Here is an 18,442-nt window from a genome sequence, read left to right on the forward strand (position 1 = left end):
AAATGCTATCCATCATTTGTTTCATTTTATTTTCTTTTAAATACTCTTCAAACGCCTCTCCTTCCCTCTTATATTTTCTCTATTACACTCTGTCTCTGTTTTCTTTCTCTATCTCTTTGCATTTCATTGATTTTATTTGTCGTTTTATACATCTGAATCTTTTGAAATATTCTTTTTGATGTTATGACAAAAAGGGGGAGAAGATAAATGATAAATGATTTGATTAATCTATCAGTTGCTGGGTAAAGCTCCCACACATTTACTAACAAGAACTGCAAGTTCTATATGGTTTAAGTGTTTTGCAGGTATAAAGAAGTGAAGAGAATCTTCAAAGCACACAAGAAGCAAAACCATAAGAAGCGTTATTCTGTAAAAAGAATAAGCTCATGGAAACTGAAGCAAGCTGAGTGCTGTCAAGCTTCAGAATCAGAAGCACTGATAATAGAATTTGATCCATATTTGTCTATTTGCTCTGACAAAATTCTATTTGCTCTGATACATTATTTTAGCCTATATGGCTCTGATACATATCATGTGTTCTAATATACATTTTATGTTCTGACTCGTTCATGCTGACTTTTGTCGTTTAGTTTTGTTCTGTAACATTTCAGGATGTAGAGATGCTCTGATGATGCTCTGGTACATTCAACAATGTTCTGATACAAATCTAGCATGAAGTGATGTTGGTAGAAATTCAAAGCTCTGAAGCTATCCGAGGGAAGCAGAAATCAGAAGCTGTGAATGTTCTAAAGATCCAGAAAACTCAAGTTCTGAAGCTGTCCTAAATGGAAGCAGAAATCAGAAGCTGTGAATGTTCTGAAGATCAAAGAAATTCAAGTTCTGAAGTTGTCCTAGATGGAAGCAGGAATCAGAAGTTGTGAATGTTCTGATGATCAAAGAAATTCAAGTTCTGAAGCTGTCCTAAATGGAAGCAGGAATCAGAAGCTATGAGTGTTCTAGGGATCTAAAGAAATTCAAGTTCTGAAGCTGTCCAATGGAAGCAGAAGTCAGAAGCTATGAATTCTCTGAAGATAGAAGCTTATGTGATCGTCTCTACCGAAATAATCAGGGAAGTCTTTTATTAAAGTTCTTCGAGTATTTATTTCAGGGGGAGATTATTTATCTCAGGGGGAGATTGTTAATCTCAGGGGGAGACATATTCACATGCTTATGCTATAGCTGTGTAATTTGTCTTTTGCCGTCTGCTCTTTCTGATCGCAAATTCATATCATTTATATATGTTTTTGTCATCATCAAAAAGGGGGAGATTGTTAGAACAAGATTTGTTCTGATCAATTATCTTAGTTTTGATGATAACAATAATATGAATTTTGCTTAAGATAATATGGTACTCTAATCCAATGCAATTTCCTTTTCAGGAAATATATAAAGAGTATGCATAATTCAGCGCTCAGAAGCTTTGTCTCAAGGGTTCAGCATGCAACATCAGAACATGGTCTGGCAAGACATCAGAAGATGGTCGAAGCAGAATCAGAACATGGGTCTATGGAAGCATCAGAAGAACATGAGATCAGAAGCACTGAAGTTCTGATGGTATCACGCATAGAAGCACTTCAAGGTCAGAAGATCAGAAGATGCTTTGCACCAAGCTGTTTGACTCTGATGATATTCAAACGTTGTATTCACAAACATCAGATCAAAAGGAAGTACAAGTGGAAGGCTACGCTGACTGACAAAAGGAACGTTAGAAGCTATTAAAGGCAACGTCAGTAGACACGGCGTGAACAAGGCTCGAGGTAGTTGACAAAAGCGTATAACATTAAATGCGATGCTGTACGGAACACGCAAAGCATTAAATGCACTCAACGGTCATCTTCTCCAACGCCTATAAATATGAAGTTCTGATGAGAAGCAAGGTTAACGAACTAACACAATTTCTGTGAATATTAACTTGCTGAAACACTATTCTATTCAAAGCTCAGAATCTTCATCTTCATCAAAGCTCACTACATTGCTGTTGTAATATATTAGTGAGAATAAGCTTAAACGATAAGAGAAATATCACAGTTTGTGATTATAGCTTTTAAGAAGCAATTGTAATACTCTTAGATTTGATTACATTAAGTTGTAAGGAACTAGAGTGATCGTGTTGATCAGAATACTCTAGGAAGTCTTAGAGGTTATCTAAGCAGGTTGTAACTAGAGTGATCGTGTGGATCAGAAGACTCTAGAAAGTCTTAGAGGGTATCTAAGCAGTTGTTCCTGGAGTGATCAGTGTGTGATCAGAAGACTCTGGAAGACTTAGTTGCTGACTAAGTGGAGAACCATTGTAATCCGTGCGATTAGTGGATTAAATCCTCAGTTGAGGTAAATCATCTCTGCGGGGGTGGACTGGAGTAGTTTAGTTAACAACGAACCAGGATAAAAATAACTGTGCAATTTATTTTTATCGGTCAAGTTTTTAAAGCTACACTTATTCAAACCCCCCTTTCTAAGTGTTTTTCTATCCTTCAATTGGCATCAGAGCGCCGGTTCTAAGGTGCAAGCACTTAACCGTGTTTAGAAAAGATTCAGGAAGAGAAAAACGCTTCAGTAAAAGATGGCTGATGAAACTGCAAAGTCTACATCTACATCTGGCTCTGCTGAGCAACACAACGGTAACAATGGTTATACTAGACCGCCAGTATTTGATGGTGAAAACTTTGAATACTGGAAAGATAAACTGGAAAGTTACTTTCTTGGTCTAGATGGTGATCTATGGGATCTTCTGATGGATGGTTACAAACATCCGGTAAATGCCAGTGGCGTAAAGCTGACAAGGCAAGAAATGAGCGATGATCAGAAGAAGCTTTTCAGGAATCATCATAAATGCAGAACTGTTTTGCTGAATGCTATCTCTCATGCTGAGTATGAGAAGATATCTAACAGGGAAACGGCCTATGACATATATGAGTCCTTGAAAATGACTCATGAAGGAAATGCTCAAGTCAAGGAGACTAAAGCTCTCGCTTTAATCCAGAAGTATGAAGCCTTCAAGATGGAGGATGATGAAGACATTGAAAAGATGTTTTCAAGATTTCAAACTCTTACTGCTGGATTGAGAGTTCTTGACAAGGGATACACCAAGGGTGATCACGTAAAGAAGATCATCAGAAGCTTACCCAGAAGATGGGGTCCTATGGTGACTGCATTTAAGATTGCGAAGAATCTAAATGAAGTCTCTTTGGAAGAGCTGATCAGTGCCCTGAGGAGTCATGAAATTGAATTGGATGCAAACGAGCCTCAAAAGAAAGGTAAGTCTATTGCATTAAAATCCAACATCAAGAAATGCACTAACGCTTTTCAGGCTAGAGAAGAAGATCCTGAAGAATCAGAATCTGAAGAAGAAGATGAACTGTCCTTGATCTCCAGAAGGCTAAATCAACTCTGGAAGAACAAGCAAAGGAAGTTCAGAGGCGTCAGAAGTTCAAAGAAATTTGAACGTGGAGAATCTTCTGATGACAGAAGATTTGACAAGAAGAAGGTCATGTGCTATGAATGCAATGAGCCTGGACACTTCAAGAATGAATGTCCAAAACTTCAGAAGGAAAATCCCAAGAAGAAGTTTCATAAGAAGAAAGGTCTTATGGCAACCTGGGATGAGTCAGAAGATGATTCAGACTCTGAAGATGAGCAGGCTAACTGTGCGCTGATGGCGACAGAAGATGACGGATCAGAATCTACATCAGAATCAGATTCTGAAGAGGTATTTTCTGAACTTACTAGAGATGAGTTAGTTTCCAGTCTAACAGAACTTCTGGAATTCAAGTCTCAGATTAGTCTCAAATACAAAAAGCTGAAAAAGCTATTTGAATTTGAAACGAAGAAGCTTGAGTTGGAAAATTCTGAATTAAAAGAAAAAGTTTTAAAATTATCCAATAATGTTGGATCTCCTTCCAATTCAGAAAAATCCACTCCTAGTCTAAACCATATTCTGAAAGAATATGATTTAAGTTTCAGGAAGTTCTTATCTAGAAGTATTGGCAGAAGTCAGCTAGCTTCTATGATATATGCTGTGTCTGGAAACAGTAGAGTTGGCATTGGTTTTGAGGGTGAAACCCCATACAAACTTGAACCTGTTGCTAAGATGAAAATCACATACAAGCCATTGTATGATCAGTTCAAGTATGGCCACTCACATGATATTAGGAACACTTCACATGCTCAAAGTTTTCACATTACACACACTAAGAAGCATGTGACACAACCTAGGAAATATCATGAAACTCACATTAAGAATTATCATGTTGTTCCTCCTATTGCTTACAATGTTAAACCCAAGTTCAATCAGAACTTGAGAAAATCTAACAAGAAAGGACCCAAGAAAATGTGGGTACCTAAGGATAAGATTATTCCTATTGCAGATATCCTTGGCTGCAAAAAGGACAAAGCACAACATGTCGTGGTACCTGGACTCTGGATGCTCACGACACATGACAGGAAGAAGGTCTATGTTCCAAGACCTGGTGCTTAAGTCTGGAGGAGAAGTCAAGTTTGGAGGAGATCAGAAGGGCAAGATAATTGGCTCTGGAACTATAAAGTCTGGTAACTCTCCTTCCATTTCTAATGTACTTCTTGTAGAAGGATTAACACATAACCTCTTATCTATCAGTCAATTGAGTGACAATGGTTATGATATAATCTTTAATCAAAAGTCTTGCAAGGCTGTAAATCAGAAGGATGGCTCAATCCTATTTACAGGCAAGAGGAAGAACAACATTTATAAGACAGATCTGCAAGATCTTATGAGTCAGAAGGTGACTTGTCTTATGTCTGTTTCTGAAGAGCAGTGGGTCTGGCACAGAAGATTAGGTCATGCTAGTTTGAGAAAGATTTCTCAGATTAACAAACTGGATCTTGTCAGAGGACTCCCTAATCTGAAATTCAAATCAGATGCTCTTTGTGAAGCATGTCAGAAGGGCAAGTTCTCCAAACCTGCATTCAAGTCCAAGAATGTTGTTTCTACCTCAAGGCCATTAGAACTCTTGCACATTGATCTGTTTGGCCCAGTCAAAACAGCATCTGTCAGAGGGAAGAAATATGGATTAGTCATCGTAGATGATTATAGCCGCTGGACGTGGGTAAAATTCTTGAAACACAAGGATGAGTCTCATTCAGTGTTCTTTGATTTCTGCATTCAGATTCAATCTGAAAAAGAGTGTAAAATCATAAAGGTCAGAAGTGATCATGGTGGTGAATTTGAGAACAGATTCTTTGAAGAACAGATTCTATTTGCTCTGATACATTATTTTAGCCTATATGGCTCTGATACATATCATGTGTTCTAATATACATTTTATGTTCTGACTCGTTCATGCTGACTTTTGTCGTTTAGTTTTGTTCTATAACATTTCAGGATGTAGAGATGCTCTGATGATGCTCTGGTACATTCAACAATGTTCTGATACAAATCTAGCATGAAGTGATGTTGGTAGAAATTCAAAGCTCTGAAGCTATCCGAGGGAAGCAGAAATCAGAAGCTGTGAATGTTCTAAAGATCCAGAAAACTCAAGTTCTGAAGCTGTCCTAAATGGAAGCAGAAATCAGAAGCTGTGAATGTTCTGAAGATCAAAGAAATTCAAGTTCTGAAGCGGTACTAGATGGAAGCAGGAATCAGAAGTTGTGAATGTTCTGATGATTAAAGAAATTCAAGTTCTGAAGCTGTCCTAAATGGAAGCAGGAATCAGAAGCTATGAGTGTTCTAGGGATCTAAAGAAATTCAAGTTCTGAAGCTGTCCAATGGAAGCAGAAGTCAGAAGCTATGAATTCTCTGAAGACAGAAGCTTATGTGATCGTCTCTACCGAAATAATCAGGGAAGTCTTTTATTAAAGTTCTTCGAGTATTTATTTCAGGGGGAGATTATTTATCTCAGGGGGAGATTGTTAATCTCAGGGGGAGACATATTCACATGCTTATGCTATAGCTGTGTAATTTGTCTTTTGCCGTCTGCTCTTTCTGATCGCAAATTCATATCATTTATATATGTTTTTGTCATCATCAAAAAGGGGGAGATTGTTAGAACAAGATTTGTTCTGATCAATTATCTTAGTTTTGATGATAACAATAATATGAATTTTGCTTAAGATAATATGGTACTCTAATCCAATGCAATTTCCTTTTCAGGAAATATATAAAGAGTATGCATAATTCAGCGCTCAGAAGCTTTGTCTCAAGGGTTCAGCATGCAACATCAGAACATGGTCTGGCAAGACATCAGAAGATGGTCGAAGCAGAATCAGAACATGGGTCTATGGAAGCATCAGAAGAACATGAGATCAGAAGCACTGAAGTTCTGATGGTATCACGCACAGAAGCACTTCAAGGTCAGAAGATCAGAAGATGCTTTGCACCAAGCTGTTTGACTCTGATGATATTCAAACGTTGTATTCACAAACATCAGATCAGAAGGAAGTACAAGTGGCAGGCTACGCTGACTGACAAAAGGAACGTTAGAAGCTATTAAAGGCAACGTCAGTAGACACAGCGTGAACAAGGCTCGAGGTAGTTGACAAAAGCGTATAACATTAAATGCGATGCTGTACGGAACACGCAAAGCATTAAATGCACTCAACGGTCATCTTCTCCAACGCCTATAAATATGAAGTTCTGATGAGAAGCAAGGTTAACGAACTAACACAATTTCTGTGAATATTAACTTGCTGAAACACTGTTCTATTCAAAGCTCAGAATCTTCATCTTCATCAAAGCTCACTACATTGCTGTTGTAATATATTAGTGAGAATAAGCTTAAACGATAAGAGAAATATCACAGTTTGTGATTATAGCTTTTAAGAAGCAATTGTAATACTCTTAGATTTGATTACATTAAGTTGTAAGGAACTAGAGTGATCGTGTGGATCAGAATACTCTAGGAAGTCTTAGAGGTTATCTAAGCAGGTTGTAACTAGAGTGATCGTTTGGATCAGAAGACTCTAGAAAGTCTTAGAGGGTATCTAAGCAGTTGTTCCTGGAGTGATCAGTGTGTGATCAGAAGACTCTGGAAGACTTAGTTGCTGACTAAGTGGAGAACCATTGTAATCCGTGCGATTAGTGGATTAAATCCTCAGTTGAGGTAAATCATCTCTGCGGGGGTGGACTGGAGTAGTTTAGTTAACAACGAACCAGGATAAAAATAACTGTGCAATTTATTTTTATCGGTCAAGTTTTTAAAGCTACACTTATTCAAACCCCCCCTTTCTAAGTGTTTTTCTATCCTTCAGAATCAGCGAAGGAGATGAAACTGGAAAATAATGGAGGCGGGGGCCCCATATATTAGGGGCTGGCGCCCTGCATTGTGGAAAATGAAATAAAAATATGTATATTAAGGGGGGTGGACGTCCCTTGTTGGGGGTGGGGGCCTAAAAGCCCTGGGATGGGCGCCCCATCCAGTGGTGTGGCTTACTCGTTTTGTTTTTGTTTCATTTCTTTTCTGTAACATATAATTAATATATTCACACACACACACACACACACACACACACACACACACACACACACAGATATATATATATATATATAATAATAATAGGTGTGGAAGTAATAGAAATTGTTGCAGATAGAAATTATGCAGAAACAGGGAATAACAGTTCTTAGCAGAAAACAGAGGAAAATGATATTTTGACAGAAACTGATAAATAGTAGCCTGATATATTTTCTTATGATGGTAATATTTGGTATCAGAAATATGTATATCAGTAAGCCAATCTTAGCAGAACCATAAATTAAAAAGTAGTAACAGCTGAGCATAATAACAGTCTCGATTAGCAAAATTAAGCGATATATTTAGTTGCTCGGAATCGAATGAAAATTTACTGGGTAGTTCGTGTATGCGAATAGATAATTGTGGTTGGTTGTTTTTTTTAATATTATGTCGAATAATGTGATTTGCAGGTGCAGTTGAATTATTTCAGTTGATGGAATTGTGTTGTTGATGAGTTGCTATTGAATGTGTTGTTCTAAATACTTGTTGTCGATTTTGTTGTTGTTAAATATGTCGTTGTTGTTGAGCTACTGTTGATTATAAGTTGTTGTTGATCAGTTGAATCGTCCCGATTTATGGACATGTTTGAGTTGTAGATCTGATGACCAATGTTGATTTAAGTTGATTCATTTGATGCATGTTTAAGTTGTTGTTGTTGTTTTGTTGTTGTTGTTGTATGTTAGTGTTGTTGTTGCATTGTTGTGTATTTGTTGTTGAATTTGAAGTTGCATGGCATACACTGCATGATTAAGTTGGCCTTAATGGCATCACGTTGAAAGTTGAAGGCTTATGCCTTGGCCTTAATGGCACCCCGTTGAAGGCTTATTCCTTGTTAATGCCTCGATAAACTGGCATATGTTTAAGTTGGGAGTTCTGCTCCAAATGGTACCACATGTATTTGCATAATTGAGTCGCATAATACGTCGTATGTTGTTTTTTTGTTGCTATTAAGTTGTTGTTATTAAGTTATTGCGGTTGTAAAAGTTGTTGTTGGTATTAAGTAGTTGTCGTTATAAAGTTGCTGTTGTGATAAAGTTTTTGTTGTGATAAAGTTGTTTTTATAATGTTGTTGTTTGGTGATTACTTGTCGTTGTGGTAATTGTAGTAAAATTTTATGATTCTAATCTAATATATCAGTTATCATAATCTTGTTTATATTATTGGAACGTCTGTAGAAGGAGAATGATCAAGAATTATTGATGTTTACTCCTCGAAGGATGAAGAGCAGTGTAACAGTTGTTGATCTACAAGTATGGTGCAAATTCCTGACGTTTTTGAAGGTAATTGTAAGGATAATTATTATAAGGTAGAAATTAGAAAGTTTTTGTGTTCAAACTTGTTGATGAACTGTGAAGTTGTTGAGTAAGTAGTACTGCGTGAGCTGTTGACGAAGGAACACCGATTTAGTGACAGATTGTTGTAGATCTTGTTGTGGAATATTAGTTAGTAATTATAAGAGTTGTTGAAGTTGTTGGGAATGCGAAGAATATGATTTCAAGGATAGAAAGTGTTGATGATGCCATAAAGGAATTCTGTTAAGATATTATCACAAAAGGTGTGTAGTAGTATGTAGCTGCAAGACGTCGGTGTTAGCAGGTTCAGATGGTTTTGCAAGTTGTTAAAGTATGGTACTTTTGGTGACGTAAGTATAATTTCTAAGGAAACACTATTATAATTGGTAATGATTATTATGCTCCATTATGATTTTCGGTTGTCTATTGACAAATTGAGGACTTGATCACCTTTAATCTCTTGTTAATAGTAGACGGAATCGTGTTGGATGTTATATACTTATCTTGCTATCTTAATGGTGCTTAAAGTGATGGATGCTAAAGAAATTCTGAAACTTGGTTGAAGCTTGTGAACCATATAAGTTGATAGAAACTCTAATAAGGATGGCGAATTAAGATGGATGATCAGAGTTGCGCAGCTGAAGCATAATGTGCCAGATGTATTGTGTTTTCTTGTGAACAGTGCTGATTGTAATAAGATGTTCTGGTAAGTTGTTGGTTGATGATGAGTTGTGTGGCTATTATTCGAGTTATGTTATTAAGTTGGTATTATAACAATTTGGTTGTTGGTTCGGTAATAATCTTGTTGGTTACCGTAGATAATGAATAATACTTTAAATATTACGAGGATGATTAAGTTGGCTATTTTGAGTAACACGATGAGGTGAATGGAGTTGTTGGTGCTTCGTTAGTGAAGGACACCTGAGTATGGAAATAAGAATTGTGTATGTGTTTGGTGTTGAATATGTTGTTGAGGATGATGATGTGAGATTTTATAACCAAATGTAAGCGAGTGGTAGCTGTTACTACCTTGTAAGTTGATGTTTTAGGGTATTGTTGAGTGGTTAGTGAGTTACTAAGGGTTATGCCGCGAAAGTGTTGCACGACTAGCAGGTATTTATTGGGTTTGAATGTTGTTGAGTTGTTGTTACTACGAAGGAATAGTAGTTAAGGTGGTGCCAAATGCGATTTGAGGATAAAATACTAGATGTGGAATGAAGTTGAGGATGGTGTTGGCGGATAGAATTTTCGAGGACGAAAATATTCTAAGTGGGGAGAGTTGTTGTTAGAACAAGATTTGTTCTGATCAATATTCTTAGTTTTGATGATAACAATGTATATGAATTTTGTATGAGATAATGTGGTACTCTAATACTATGCAATTTCCATTTCAGGAATTATATAAAGAGTATGCACAAAATTAGCGCAAGAAGCACTGACTCAGAAGGTTCAGCATGCAACATCAGAACCTGGTCTGGCAAGACATCAGAAGATGGTCAAGCAGAATCAGAACATGGTCTATGGAAGCATCAGAAGAACTTGAGATCAGAAGCAGAAGCACTGAAGTTCTCATGGTATCACGCTAAGAAGCACTTCAAGGTCAGAAGACAAGAAGATGCTCTGCACCAAGCTGTTTGACTCTGATGATATTCAAACGTTGTTTACACAAACATCAGATCAGAAGCAAGTACTAGCTGGCAGGCTACGCTGACTGACAAAAGGAACGTTGAAAGCTATTAAAGGCAACGTCAGTAGACACAGCAAAAGTAAGGCTCGAGGTAGTTGATAAAAGAGTGAAACATTAAATGCAATGCTGTACGGATCACGCAAAGCATTAAATGCTCCCAACGGTCATCTTCTCAAACGCCTATATATTGAAGTTCTGATGAGAAGCAAGGTTACGAATTACGAATTCTAAATACAACACTTGCAAAAAATATACAGAAACGCTGTCAAATTCAAAAAGCTCTCAAACTTCATCTTCAACCTCACTACATTGTTGTTGTAATATCTTAGTGAGATTAAGCTTAAACTTAAGAGAAAATCACAGTTGTGATAACAGCTTTATAAGAAGCATTGTAACTCTTAGAATTTGTTTACATTAAGTTGTAAGAACTAGAGTGATCAGGTTGTTGATCAGTATAATCTAGAAAGTCTTAGAGGGTATCTAAGCAGTTTGTTCCTAGAGTGATCAGGTTGTGATCAATATACTCTAGAAGACTTAGAAGTAGTCTAAGTGGAAAACCATTGTAATCTTGTGTGATTAGTGGATTAAATCCTCAGGTGAGGTAAATCACTCCAAGGGGGTGGACTGGAGTAGTTTAGTTAACAACGAACCAGGATAAAAATCATTGTGCAAATTGTTTTTATCTTACAAGTTTTAAAGCTACACTTATTCAAACCCCCCATTTCTAAGTGTTTTTCTATCCTTCAATTAGCATCAGAGCGCCGGTTCTAAGGTGCAAGCACTTAACCGTGTTTAGAAAAGATTCAGGAAGAGAAAAACGCTTAAGTCAAGATGTCTGGTGAAAATCCAACAAATACATCTACATCTGGCTCTTCTGAGCAATACAATGGAAATGGTAACAATGGTTATACTAGACCACCAGTATTAGATGGTGAAAACTTTGAATACTGGAAAGATAAACTTGAAAGTTACTTCCTTGGTCTAGATGGTGACTTATGGGATCTGCTGATGGATGGTTACAAACATCCAGTGAAAGCTACGGGTGTAAAGCTTACAAGACAAGAAATGAATGATGATCAAAAGAAGCAATTCAAAAATCATCATAAGTGTAGGACTGTTTTGCCAAATGCTATCTCTCATGCTGAGTATGAGAAGATATCTAACAGGGAAACTACCTATGATATATATGAGTCATTGAAAATGACCCATGAAGGAAATGCCCAAGTCAAGGAGACTAAAGCTCTTGCCTTGATCCAGAAATATGAAGCCTTCAAGATGGAGGATGATGAAAACATTGAGAAGATGTTCTCAAGATTTCAAACGCTAACTGCTGGATTGAGAGTTCTTGACAAGGGATACACAAGGGCTGATCATGTCAAGAAGATCATCAGAATCTTGCCAAGAAGATGGGGTCCTATGGTGACTGCTTTCAAAATTGCCAAGAATCTGAATGAAGTCTCTCTTGAAGAATTGATCAGTGCTCTGAGGAGTCATGAAATTGAGCTAAATGCTAATGAACCTCAGAAGAAAGGTAAGTCTATTGCGTTAAAATCTAATTATAAAAAATGCATTAACGCTTTTCAGGCTGAAGAAGTAGATTCTGAAGAATCAGAATCAGAAGAAGAAGATGAACTGTCCATGATCTCCAGAAGGGTAAACCATCTCTGGAAGAGCAAGCAAAGGAAGTTCAAGAGCTTCAGAAGTTCAAAGAAGCCTGAATGAGGAGAATCTTCTAGAGGCAGAAGATCTGACAAGAAGAAGGTCATCTGCTATGAGTGCAATGAGCCTGGACACTTCAAGAATGAATGTCCAAAACTTCAGAAGGAGAATCCCAAGAAGAAGTTTCATAAGAAGAAAGGTCTTATGGCAACATGGGATGATTCAGAATCAGAATCAGAATCAGACTCTGAAGGCGAGCAAGCAAACTTTGCACTGATGGCCACAGTGGATGATGGATCAGAATCTACATCAGAATCAGATTCTGAAGAGGTATTTTCTGAACTATCTAGAGAAGAGTTAGTTTCCAGTTTAAATGAACTTCTAGAACTCAAGGCTCATCTTAGTATCAAATACAAAAAGCTGAAAAAGCTATTTGAATTTGAAACTAAGAAGTTGGAAGTGGAAAATTCTGAACTGAAGGAAAAAGTTTTAAAATTATCCAAAGATATTGGATCTCCTTCTGAATCAGAAAAATCCATTCCTAGTCTCAATCATATTCTAAAAGAATATGACTCGAGCTTCAGGAAGTTTCTATCTAGAAGTATTGGCAGAAGTCATCTTGCTTCTATGATATATGGTGTTTCTCGAAACAAAAGGATTGGCGTTGGCTATGAGGGTGATACCTCACAAAAATTTGAACCTGCTGATGATTTGAAAATCACATACAAGCCATTGTATGATCAGTTCAAATATGGCCACTCACATGATATTAGGCTCACTTCACATGCCAAAAGCTTTAACACTACACACACCAAGAAGCATGTGACACAACCTAAAAAATATCATGCTACCAAACCTAAAGAATATCATGTTGAGGAAAACTAACAAGAAAGGACCCAAGAAACTGTGGGTACCTAAGGAGAAGATAATTTCTGTTTCAGATATCCTTAGCAGCAAAGAAGACAAAGCACAAAATGTCATGGTACTTGGACTCTGGGTGCTCGCGACACATGACGGGAAGAAGGTCTATGTTCCAAGAACTGGTGCTTAAATCTGGTGGAGAAGTCAAGTTTGGAGGAGATCAGAAGGGCAAGATTATTGGCTCTGGAACCATAAGCATTGGTAACTCTCCTTCCATAACTAATGTACTTCTTGTAGAAGGATTAGCGCATAACTTATTGTCCATAAGTCAATTAAGTGACAATGGTTATGACATAATCTTCAATCAAAAGTCTTGCAAGGCTGTAAGTCAGAAGGATGGCTCAATCCTATTTATAGGCAAGAGAAAGAACAACATTTATAAGATTGATCTTTCAGATCTTGAGAAGCAGAAGGTGACTTGCCTTATGTCTGTTTCTGAAGAGCAATGGGTCTGGCACAGAAGATTAGGACATGCTAGTTTGAGAAAGATTTCTCAGATTAACAAACTAAATCTGGTCAGAGGACTCCCAAATCTGAAATTCAAATCAGATGCACTTTGTGAAGCATGTCAGAAGGGCAAGTTCTCCAAACCTGCATTCAAATCTAAGAATGTTGTCTCTTCCTCAAGGCTGTTAGAACTTCTGCATATTGATCTGTTTGGACCAGTCAAAATAGCATCTGTCAGAGTGAAGAAATATGGATTAGTCATCGTAGATGATTATAGCCGCTGGACATGGGTAAAGTTTTTAAAACACAAGGATGAGTCTCATTCAGTGTTCTTTGAATTCTGCACTCAGATTCAATCTGAGAAGGAGTGCAAAATCATAAAGGTCAGAAGTGATCATGGTGGTGAATTTGAGAACAGATTCTTTGAGGAGTTCTTCAAAGAAAATGGTATTGCCCATGATTTCTCTTGCCCTAGAGCTCCACAACAAAATGGAGTTGTAGAGCGAAAGAATAGGACTCTACAAGAAATGGCCAGAACCATGATCAATGAAACCAATATGGCTAAGTACTTTTGGGCAGAAGCAATAAACACTGCATGTTATATTCAGAATAGAATCAATATAAGCCCTATTCTAAATAAGACTCCTTATGAATTGTGGAAGAACAGAAAGCCCAACATTTCATATTTTCATCCTTTTGGATGTGTTTGTTTTATTCTGAATACTAAAGATCATCTTGGTAAGTTTGATTCTAAGGCACAAAAATGTTTCCTTCTTGGATATTCTGAACGCTCTAAAGGCTACAGAGTATACAATACTGAAACATTGGTTGTAGAAGAATCAATCAATATCAGATTTGAAGATAAGCTTGGTCTTGAAAAGCCAAAGCAGTTTGAGAATTTTGCAGATATAGATATTGATATATCAGAAGCTGTAGAACCAAGAAGCAAAGTTTCAGAAGTTGAAAGTCTCAGAAGCAAAGAATTAGAAGATCAAGTTGCTGCATCTTTAGAGAATCTCAGAATTTCTAAAGAGCCAACCGTCAGAAGATCTTCTAGACTCATCTCAGCTCACTCAGAAGATGTGATACTTGGAAAGAAAGATGATCCTATCAGAACTAGATCATTTCTAAAGAATGGTGGTCAGAATCAGTGACCAGAATCAGAAGATGAAAAGTTCTATTCATCATCAGAAGCAAATGCAATGCAACATAGCTTTCATCAAGTGTTTCGGATGGTGAACACGTGTTTGCACGGATGGTAAAAGCGTGAGTGAATCTGATGGGATGCCGCCCTAGGTAACTGTGTAAATCATTTCAATTACCACGTTCTCTCACCTAACGTCACTCATCATTTAATGCAGTTGATTTCAATTGATTCTGTAACTGTTCATTCTCATAATGTTATTGCATTCTTTTTTCAAATCCGCCTCTATAAATATATTTCAAATCATAATGTTTATCCTTTTCGCTCCCATTCTCTCTCTCCTTGTGCATGCACTTTTGTAACCTCTTTGCCCTTCTTTTTTCTCTAACCCTAAGCGTAAACCCAGAAATTTTTCTTGCAATCTCAGTACTGTTTCAATGGCTGCCTCATCATCTCTCAACGCTGGTTCATCTGCTCCTCTCCATCTTCAAGAAGAAGATCAGGAAATTGTTCCAGTTATCTCCTGCTCTATTCCCAAAAAGGAGTTGGAAGTTATCTGTGAACTTATGGTAGACTTTGATAGCCTTGAAGAACATGAGTTTCATCTTAAAGAAGATATCATATTTCAAGGATGGACTTCATTATTTGCTGAGTTCTGTGGACCGGTTTACCCAGATCTTGTAAAAGAATTTTGGGTGCACGCTGTTGTAGCTCCTAAATCTATTCTGTCTTTTGTTCATGGGAAGATTGTGGTAGTTACTGAAAACATCCTGAGAATGATGTTTTATCTAAGAAACCCTGAGGGTGCTCATGAAATTGATCTAAGGGCTGATTGGGATGAAGTATTGGCTACTCTCTATAAAGATGTGAAGAAAACTGATCGTGTCAAGGGCATGAAGGATCTCTACAAAATCTGGACCAAGATTCTTCTGGGATGTTTCTATCACAGGAAAGCAACCCATTCTGCAGATTTTGTCAACAATGAGCAGAAATACATTCTGTATTGCATTGCCACTCAGAAGAAGGTTGATGTTATCTACATAATCTTCAACCACATGTGGAATGCTGTGAGGGATTCCAGAAATGCTTTCAGAAAGAAGAAGTGTACTATTATTCCTTTTGGAAGAATTATTACAAATCTTCTGGTTCATTCCAAGATTGTTGAGGACTTGGAAGCTCAAGGGACCATCAAAGATCTTGTTGTTGATACTGGAAGTTGCTTGAATACTCTCACTTTGAGAAAGATGAGTGTTATTGATGTTATCGTACAAACCCCTCAACCTCTTCCTGGAGCAAGAAGCAGAAGAGATCCTGTTCTTGCTGACTTTGAGTCCTTCTTCAGAAGTGAGCTGCCAGAAGTCAGAACTATATATCTGAATTCACTCAAGAAAGAAGAAGGCAAAGTTTCTCCTGCTAAAGGTGGTCGCAAGAAAGTTTCCTCTTCCAGGCCTGCTGTTTCAGAAGATGTTTCAGAAGCAGCACCTGATGCTGTTGTCAAGAAGGAAAGAAGGACAAAACGAAAATTTGATCATCCTTCTGTTAACCAGGAAAAGGTAGTCCAAAGTGTAGCTGCTGCTACTGATGTTGTTGAGAAAGCTGCTCAAGAAGAAGTTGTTGTTGAAGAAGTTCAGGAAGTTGTAGTTGAAAATAAAGATAGAGAAAAAGAGACTGCTGAGAAGAAGAAGAAGAAGAGAAAAATGAAAAATAAGAATGTGGAAAGTGAAAAGGCTGTTGAAAAGAAGGAGACAAGAAAAAGAAAATTATTCATTGATGATTCGGATGAAGAAGAAGAAGCTCAAGAAGCCGTGAATCAGCAAGCAGAAGCTGTGAATCAGCCAGAAGGAATTATTCAAGGACCAACAACTCAAGCAGTTGAAGGTCAGAAGGCTGTTGATAATGAGAAGGAGAGACTGGAATCTACCAGAAGAAGAGAAATTTCTCTTGGGAAGGCAAAGATTGTGGAAGAGCAGAAGAGTAAGAAGCAGAGGAAACTGGAGGCTGTGTTTGAAGCTATTCAGAAGGTGTCCAAAGGTATACATCTCTCTGAACCTGATTCTGTTCCTGCTTTACGTTCAGAAGTTGCACCAATAAATGTTGCTCAAACCCTTGAACCAGTAAATCAACCAGAAAAAGCCCCATCAGAATCACCCATAAATATCCATGTTCTCACACCTCTTTCTTCCCCTGTAACCAATATACTCTTACCCCTTCTCATTCACCCATCACAAATGTTCCCATTCCTTCATCACCACCCACAACCAACCTTGCTTCTGACCAGGCCCTTGAAAATCCTGTCCTTGATATACAACCCCTTCAAACTCTCTTTCCACCTCATACAAATATATCAACTTCTCAACCCCCACCTCATACAAACTATGAACCCATTCCTTCCACCTCTCAAAATAATCCTTCTGTATCAGATATTCCAGATTCTGCATCACATGAGCAATTGCTCCGTGACTGCAATTACACACCCAAGCCTCGTCCTGAAGCTGAGCTGGTAGTGTTAGATTCTGAGAATGAAGCAGAATCATCTTTCCGTTTGGATAGAGAGCCTCAACCATATTCTGTCCCAAACCCAGATTCTCCCATAACCAAAATAAACTCCCGCCGAGCATACCCTATTGGTGTAATCTATGAAATGGTAAAGAGGAATATCAGAAGAGTCTTTGATACTCTCAGAATAGTTGAACATGCTGGATTAAATGAAGTTGCTATGCGAAAATTCTGGAGAATCTTCCGAAGAAAAGCAGATGCTTATTTTGAAAAACTTCAGGAAATTTGTGTAGAACTTGCTCCACGACCTTGTGGAATTCTGAGGAACTATGAAGACTTCTGGTTGAGTCGTCTTGGAGGGAGATATTTCTTTGAAGAGAAGAAATTCATTGATGAACTTGTAGAAGCGCGAGTTTCTGCGGAGTTGGAAGACAATCCTTGCAGGGATATTGTGGTCTGGAGACCTAAGTATCCAGTTCTGACTGGAGACTTCAAGTCCTTGTTTGACTTTCTGAGGGAAAATCCTTCTGAGGAAGACCCCAATTTGGTCATTCCAGAAGTTGTTGACCCGCCAGAAGTTGAAGGTCCTTCTTCCCCAAGGAATCTTGCTGCCATTCTTCAAGCTCTTGAGAATGGAAATTCTGATCTTCCTGCTCCTGAGTATGAAGAAGATGCTGATATGGGAGAAGCTGATGCTGAAGATCATACTGCTGAGTCTATTCCTGTTGAGGAAAATCAAGATGATGATCTCACAATGGAAGCTGCTGTTGGGAATGCTGTCCCTCTGAACAGAAGTTGTGAAGCTTCTTCTGGTGAACCCTCTCTTCTGGTGAAGACTCTAGAGGTTATTCAGAAGAACCAAGCTGAGCTAGCTTCTCGTATGGATAAGCAAGAAGACACCAATGCTGAGTTCCGCTCTTTCATGGAGAGGCAGACTGAGAGCAATGCTGAGATTCATGACATGCTGGCCAAGATTATGTCTAAGCTAGGGTCGTCTTAGTCCTTTTGTGTCTTAGTAGTTTCTCCTTGTTTCTTGCATCTGTCTTCTAAGCATCTTCCTTGTACTTTCTGATAATTCTCTTTTTACAATCAATGAAAGTTATCCTTCTTTTCTCTCATAACTGTTTTGTTTTTCATCTGAATCTTTTGTGTTTTTGATGTTATGACAAAAAGGGGGAGAAAATGAAAATGTGATAAATGATCTGATTTATATTATCAGTTGCTGGGAGAAAGTCCCCACATTTCTAATAAGAATTTGCAAGTTCTATGTCTTTGAGTGTTTTGCAGGAAGTGAAGATATTCTTAAAAGCTCAAC

The sequence above is a fragment of the Vicia villosa genome, linkage group LG2, assembly GCF_029867415.1.
Source record: "Vicia villosa cultivar HV-30 ecotype Madison, WI linkage group LG2, Vvil1.0, whole genome shotgun sequence".
NCBI classification, from domain to species: Eukaryota; Viridiplantae; Streptophyta; class Magnoliopsida; order Fabales; family Fabaceae; genus Vicia; species Vicia villosa.